The sequence below is a fragment of the Macrotis lagotis genome, chromosome X (assembly GCF_037893015.1).
Source record: "Macrotis lagotis isolate mMagLag1 chromosome X, bilby.v1.9.chrom.fasta, whole genome shotgun sequence".
Lineage (NCBI taxonomy): Eukaryota > Metazoa > Chordata > Mammalia > Peramelemorphia > Peramelidae > Macrotis > Macrotis lagotis.
Genome location: NC_133666.1, coordinates 60,045,169 through 60,051,828, shown reverse-complemented (window position 1 = coordinate 60,051,828; position 6,660 = coordinate 60,045,169). Strand labels below are relative to the sequence as shown.

The following is a 6,660-nucleotide window of genomic DNA, read 5'->3' as shown; positions in this document are numbered from 1 at the left end:
AAGATCCATAGTGACAAATTTCAACAGAAGTCTTAGTCATGACATTTGAGGAAAAAGTACATACAATTTTACATCCTCTGCAAAACTGTTTGGTATTTGAAGAAGCCTGGTTGAAAGAAGAGTTGTGAATACGAATGTGTTAGGCCTTAGTTTTCTTTTTTCAAGAGTTCAAGTTATTAGCAAATTCAACTCTTGGTAAGATCATTGGGCTCTATTATCACCCCACCTGCCCAACTCCCAAATATCACTTTTGGAAACTTGAGAGCTAGTGTTTTTTTGTTTTTGTTGTTTTTCAGGTGTTTGCAAGGCCAATGGGGTTAAGTGGCTTGCCCAATGCCACACAGCTAGGTAATTAAGTGTCTGAGACCCAATTTGAACCCAGGTACTACCGACTCCAGGGCATGTGCTTTATCCACTGCATCACCTAGCCACCCTGCTTTAAGAATTTGATTTCCTCACCAATAACATTATTACCTGTCAAGTGAACTGAAAGAAGTCTCTATCTTGTCTTGATAGAATTAGTCTAGAATTCCTTCTGTGTAAGATGCATGGCAACATATATCCTCTGAAAACCAAATTCTCCCAGGAGGAAAATTTCATACAAACACTAGGTACCTGCCAGTAAACACTTTTGAGAAGATCCTTATAACATGACAATGAACTAGGGCAATTGCTGAATAAATTACTCACTAGTAGTCTAGGTCTAGGTAATCTAGGCCAGAAGGATAATAATAAAGATTTTCTCATTTTATTTGTTAGGTGAGGAAGTACCAATTAAATAGAAGGCCCACTGAAGAAACAAAAGCATTGCTTTCATTATTTTTTTCCTTTCTTGTCAGTTGGTTTTTTCCCTTTTTTGGAAGAGTTGCAATACTTTGCTTCCATCTGGGCCAGAAAACTCTGCATTTCTTTTACTCGATCCTTTTGTCTGCTCTGGATAAGTGCTTCTAGATCACCTGGTTCACCCCCTAGGCCCAGCTCCTTTCTGGTCTTTTCTGCTTCTTTGGCTTCTTCTTGAGCCCTCCTTTTCCTTGCATTCATTTTTTGCTTCGACTCTTTGAGGAAAGCTTTAAAGGGTGGAACTTCTCCAGAATTGATGGCCTGTTGTATTATGTTCTGTATTCTGGGTTCGTCGGTGTATTCTGCACATAATACAGACTGCATGATTTGATCCATATCGCCCTTGAAGTCCACATAGGCTTGTTTAATATCAGCCAGCTCTTCTTCCGAACCAATGTACTTCTCTTCAAAGGTCTTAATGTCCTCAAAAGTTCTCTCTCTGAAGAGCAGCCTCCAGTCCCGCTCCTGGCTCTGCAGCTCTGACTCCTAGTCCACTGCGCCCTGCTCATCATATGCCGCCCGCGCCTCGGGGTCGCTCAGGATCCGGTAGGCCGAACTCCTCCCTGCAGCGCTCCAGGAGCCCCATGGCCGCCGCAGCCCAGGACGCACTCCCAGCTGCCACAGGTTTTCTCTTCCCGCGCGAAAGAGTGTTTGTCATTTTTTACTACTCTTGAGTCTTGTATTTGAAAGTCATATTTTTTTATTCAGCTCTAGTCTTTTTCTCAGAAGTGCTTGAAAGTCCTCTATTTCATTAAAGATTCATTTCTCTCTTGAAGAAGTACATTCAGTTTTTCTGCGTAGGCTTTGATTTCTGGCATAACATATTCCTAGTTCTTCTCTACTTTAACATAGTATCTGCTAAATCTTGCGTGATTCTGACTGTGGCTCCATGATACTTGAATTTCATTTTTCCGGAAGCTTTAAATATATTCTCTTGGACCTGGGAGCTCTAGAATTTGGCTATAATATTTCTAAGAGTTTTCATTTTAGGATCTCTTTTTATTGGTGAATTCTTTCAGTTTTTACTTTACCTTTTATATAAAGACAATTTTCTTTGACAATTTCTTGAAATATAATGTCTAAGTTCTTAATTTGATCGTTGGTTTCAGGTAGTTCAGTAAATCTTAAATTATCTTTCCTCAATATATTTTTTTGGCCAGTTGTGTTTCTAAATGGGATATTTCAACTTTTCTATTTTTTTCAGTCTTTTGACTTTATATTATTTTTTCTTGGTGTCCTGTGCAACGGTTAGCTTTCATTTACCTAAGTCTAATTTTAAGAAATTATTTTCTTCAGGGAAACTTTGGACCTCTTTTTCCATTTGGTCATCTGCTTTTTAAGGAGTTTTTTTTTTCTTTCATGAATTTTTGTGCCTCTTTTGCCATTAGACCAATTTAGGTTTTTTAAGGTGTTATTTTCTTCAGTATTTTTGTGCATTTTTACCAAGCTATTAAATCTCTTTCTGTAGTGTTTTCTGCATTGCTCTCATTTCTTTTCCCATTTTTTCCCTATGCTATTCTTCTCTCTTTAACTCCTCCAAGAATTCCTTTTTGGCTTGTGTTCAATTTTCATTTTTCTCTGAGATTTTTAGATGTTTTTACATTTTTGTCTTCTTCTGAGTTTGTCTTTATTTTTTCTGCCACCATAGTAGTAGTCTTTATGATCAGATTCTCTTTGTTGTTATTATTTGCTCATTTTTTCTACCCTGTTTCTTGACTTTGAACCATATGTTACAACTGACTCTGTTCACCAGAGGTCAGGAAGGCACTGTCACAAGCTTCAAAAATTTTTGTGCTACTATTTTCAGAAATAGTTCTAAAGGTCCACACTTTTTTGGTGCTTCTAAGATAGTATGAACCTATGACAGATATAGTCATTGCTGTCTTGGTCTGTACTCTGGTCTTTAGTAGGAAGGACTCCTCCTCCCCTGCAACTAGGAGCAGTATTACACTTGACCAAAAGTACCTCTTTCCACCCTCAAACTGCTATTCAGAATTGCATTTGAATCATAGTTGCCAAAAAGCACCCGGTCTTGCAATCAGTGTCATTTTAGAGTCCCTTCTAATCTCTTTTTGACCATTTATCCAGTCCCCTCACTCGCTCTGGATTGAGAGTCCCCAGTGCTGCTGTTGTTTCAGACACCTTCAGGACCCACAGCTAGTATTGCTGCCCTCTTTGTCACAGAGCTCTCTTGCCAACTTCCTAACTTGTTGGGCTAAACAAGTTGTATCATCTCTCTCTTTTGTTGAGTATGCCACTTTAGATTTTGATTTATTATTTTAAGGTGTTTGAAAGGAATTTTTGGGAGAGTTCACTTGGTGTTCTGACATCTTGACTCCACTGAGACAATGGTTTCATTTGTGATTTAATGTTGGAAGACAGGTAACAAGGGTTGGAGAAATGAGTGGAAGATGTAGAAGTAGAGACAATAAGTGGAGACCACTTTCTTGGGGGTTATTATCTGCCCCCAAGTGGCTTACATTCTACTGGTTCATGCAGCATGATAAAAGATGAGCACATATAAGATCATTTGACTAGGGAGAAACTATTACCAGTTGGATGATGGGAAAAGATGCCTATAGTATGTGATACCTAATCAGAATTCCCAAGATTTCTTTTCAGTCATAGGTGATAGCTTGTACAAAGGCAAGGAATGGCAAATTTAAGGAAATAAGCAAGTTCATTTGACTGGAACTTAGAGTGCAAGATAGGAGGAATGTGATATAAATCTAGAAAGGTAGAATTCAACCATATCATCAAGAGTTTCAAATGCCAAGGAAAGGAGTTTGGATTTTGGATTTTTAGCCTGGATGCCATGGGGAACCAGGAAAGGTTGCTGAGAAGGGAGCTGATCTAGTCACATATGCTTTAAGAAGGATCCTCATTCCACTTCTGTTAACTCGATTTCTTTGAACTCTAGCTGTCTTACTACTTGAATCTTCTACCTGTTTTGAAAGCCCCCCCCCCAGAGACCAACACTAGCATTCCTGAATGTCGAGAAACAGATGAAAGTAGTCATCATTGAGCAACAATACCTGCAGTCAGAAGGAGAAAGCATTCCTGATCAGAGGCTCCATGGTCATTCTCTCTCTCAGGGCTTCATTTGAGCCTATTTGGCTACTTTGTCTATGTCCAGTAATTTTGTTCCTCCATTTGTCTTTGAGTTTACCTTTGACATGCCTCCCTTACACTGCCTTTATCCAGGCTGCTCTTATATGAGCTGATAGACCAGGCTGATTCCCAGTTTCTTAGCTTTATGATCACATGTTGTTCCTTAAATGTCCTCACTGCTGCAGGGCCAGGACAAAAGAAGGAAAAGAGGCATCTAGGTGCCCAGTTGAGGTCTCTCTTCCCCAGTAATGCCCCCCCAAACCCATTTACTTTAAATCTAACACAGATCACTTGCTTTCTCCTAACAGCTCACAAATAACCTACAGACTAGGTCTCTCATCAGAGCCTAGAGGAACAAAGTCATTATTTGGGGACCACTCTGGGGAACCTTTTCTGAGAATGAGTCTATCCTACTTCTCTCAAATTCGCATAGTATGACAGTGAAATCACTGCAACCAGTCTTCTTCTTGACCTAGTCCTCAAAGGTGCTGAGCCCAGATCTGGACTTAGGTACTTAACAAAGAATGCAATTTAGGGGTCCTGACCTAAATCTCTTGGATGACTTGAGACCCCTCTTCACTTAACTGTGCCCTGGGAGGGGCCCTCAGAGTGACAGGAGCTGAGAATGGCGCCATTAGGAAGAATTCCTTTGGAAACAATGACAAAAATCCAAAAGAAGATTTCCTTTTCTGTGCTACCCTTTGAGGGAGAGAGAGGAGTGGGGGTAGGGGAACCTGGGAAATATTCCCACATCCTGTGTGTCCAGGGGGAAAGGGAACACTGGAATTAATTCATGGAGGAAGGACTCAATGGTAGTATATTAGCATTTGGCTTTTACAGAATCCTTTAATTCTATTTAATTTATTTGTTCCTGCCTTGGCTCTGTGAAGCTGAGGGGGAGAAGAGAAGGCAGGATGACATAGAGGGGCAATTAATGAGCTTTATAATGATTAAAACATTTAAAAAGGAAAATTTCCTCCAGTTGCACAACAACGGCAGCTATTTTGCTGAGCACAGGTTGTTGAATGTCTCCATTAAAAAACAAAGAAGAAAGATGACAGAGAGATACAAGAGAAGAGACAGATGCACAGTGGGGGGGAGAAGGGGAGGAGAGGAGAGAGGGATGATGGGGGGACACGGGGGAGACAGAGTCAGAGAAAAACAGGTAGAGACAGAAATACAGAGAGACAGACATAAACCATACACACATCACTCTCTGCTTCTAATCTAGGATGAAGAAAAATCCTGAGATCCAACAGAAGGCACCAAGCCTTTTAAAGATGACTATCCCCAGGGGATAGAATGAAACAATGTGAGGACACCCTCAATGCCTCATGTAATCCAACTTTTCCCCATGATAACTCGTTAATAGGTCTAATAGGTGATCTCTGAAGAGGGTCCTGTAGTCTCTAGCTGGCACAGTGGATAGAGCATAGAGTCAGGAGTATGGGAGTTTGTGTGTGATCTTGGACAAGTCACTTCACCCTGATTGCCTTGCATCCAGGGCCCTCTCCAGTCATCCTGATTCATGTCTGGCCACTGGACCCAGTAGGCTCTGGTGGAGAAAGCAAGGCTCATGACTTGTCACAGCATCCCCTGACTGAAATCCGGTTTATGTGCTTGTCATGGCATTACCTCCCTGTTATTATGGTCTTCTTTGAGAATAAAGGACAAACATGAAGAACTAATCCTGATATTAAGAAATACTTTAAATTAGCAAAGTTCATAATAGCTCATATTTTAGAGCATTTTTGCTAGGTTCTTTACAAATATGATTTCATTTTGATGCTCACAAAAGCCCTTGAAGGAAAATATTATTATTACCATATTTTACAGTTGAGCAAACTTTTAGGGGAGCAGAGGTCAAGTGACTTTGCCCAGGGTCACACAGCTAATGAGTATATAAGAGTGGATTTGAACTGACTTCTGCCTCTCTATCTGCTCCTTACCTGGTTGCTCTGGGCTCTCATACCTTTCTAAGGTGGCATCATTTTTTGCCATTCTGAACTGATCAAGGCATTAGATCATAGAGAGTCTTATTTATAACTTTTATTACCCTGCTCTACTCCCTCCATGTCTGTGGAAGACGGGTGTCCTAGAAATTTAGCCCTGTGGAGAGCAGTAGAATAGCCTTGGTGACTGGTCCTTCCAAAAACTTTGAAAGAGTCAAATAGCATGGTGGACAATCATGAGCTCTGGGTGATTTGCAATGACCATCTAATGACAAGTTCTTTGCTTGGAATCCTAGGCTTTAGATGCAGGGTCTGCTCTCCCTAGCAGACCAAAGTACCCTGACATTTTGTTTTTCTCTTCTGTATATCAAGTAAATTATGACAGCCAGGCATTTCTGCATGAAGAGAATTCATTGAGTGTATTACTTCCCATCTCTTCTTTCTCCTGCTGAGAAGCATATAAACCTTTCATTTCCTGCCTAGGTATGGATGTGCCTGTGCCTTCACATTCAGACTCCTGACTTCGACTCATCGTTAACCCACGCAATATGTTTCAAGTTGCAGTTTCTGATGGCTTGTCATTCTGGTGGAAAAGAATTAGACCTCAGGTTACCTCTTGTAAGCTTTTCTTTGCTACTTTCTTAAATAAGGGCCATTAAAAAATCCTCCCAGGGCATGGTATCTCTGGAGATGCTACCTCATGATGGGACTGATGGAAATACTTGCTTTCAGTGACTACTTGAAGAGGGTCCAATTT

General features: G+C 40.6%; 1 pseudogene; it reads right to left on the bottom strand.

The window, feature by feature from the left end:
- Positions 1-729: 729 nt before the first annotated feature.
- On the bottom strand, positions 730-6,435 carry LOC141498684 (dnaJ homolog subfamily C member 9 pseudogene; annotated as a pseudogene).
- Between the last annotated feature and the right edge of the window lie 225 nt (positions 6,436-6,660).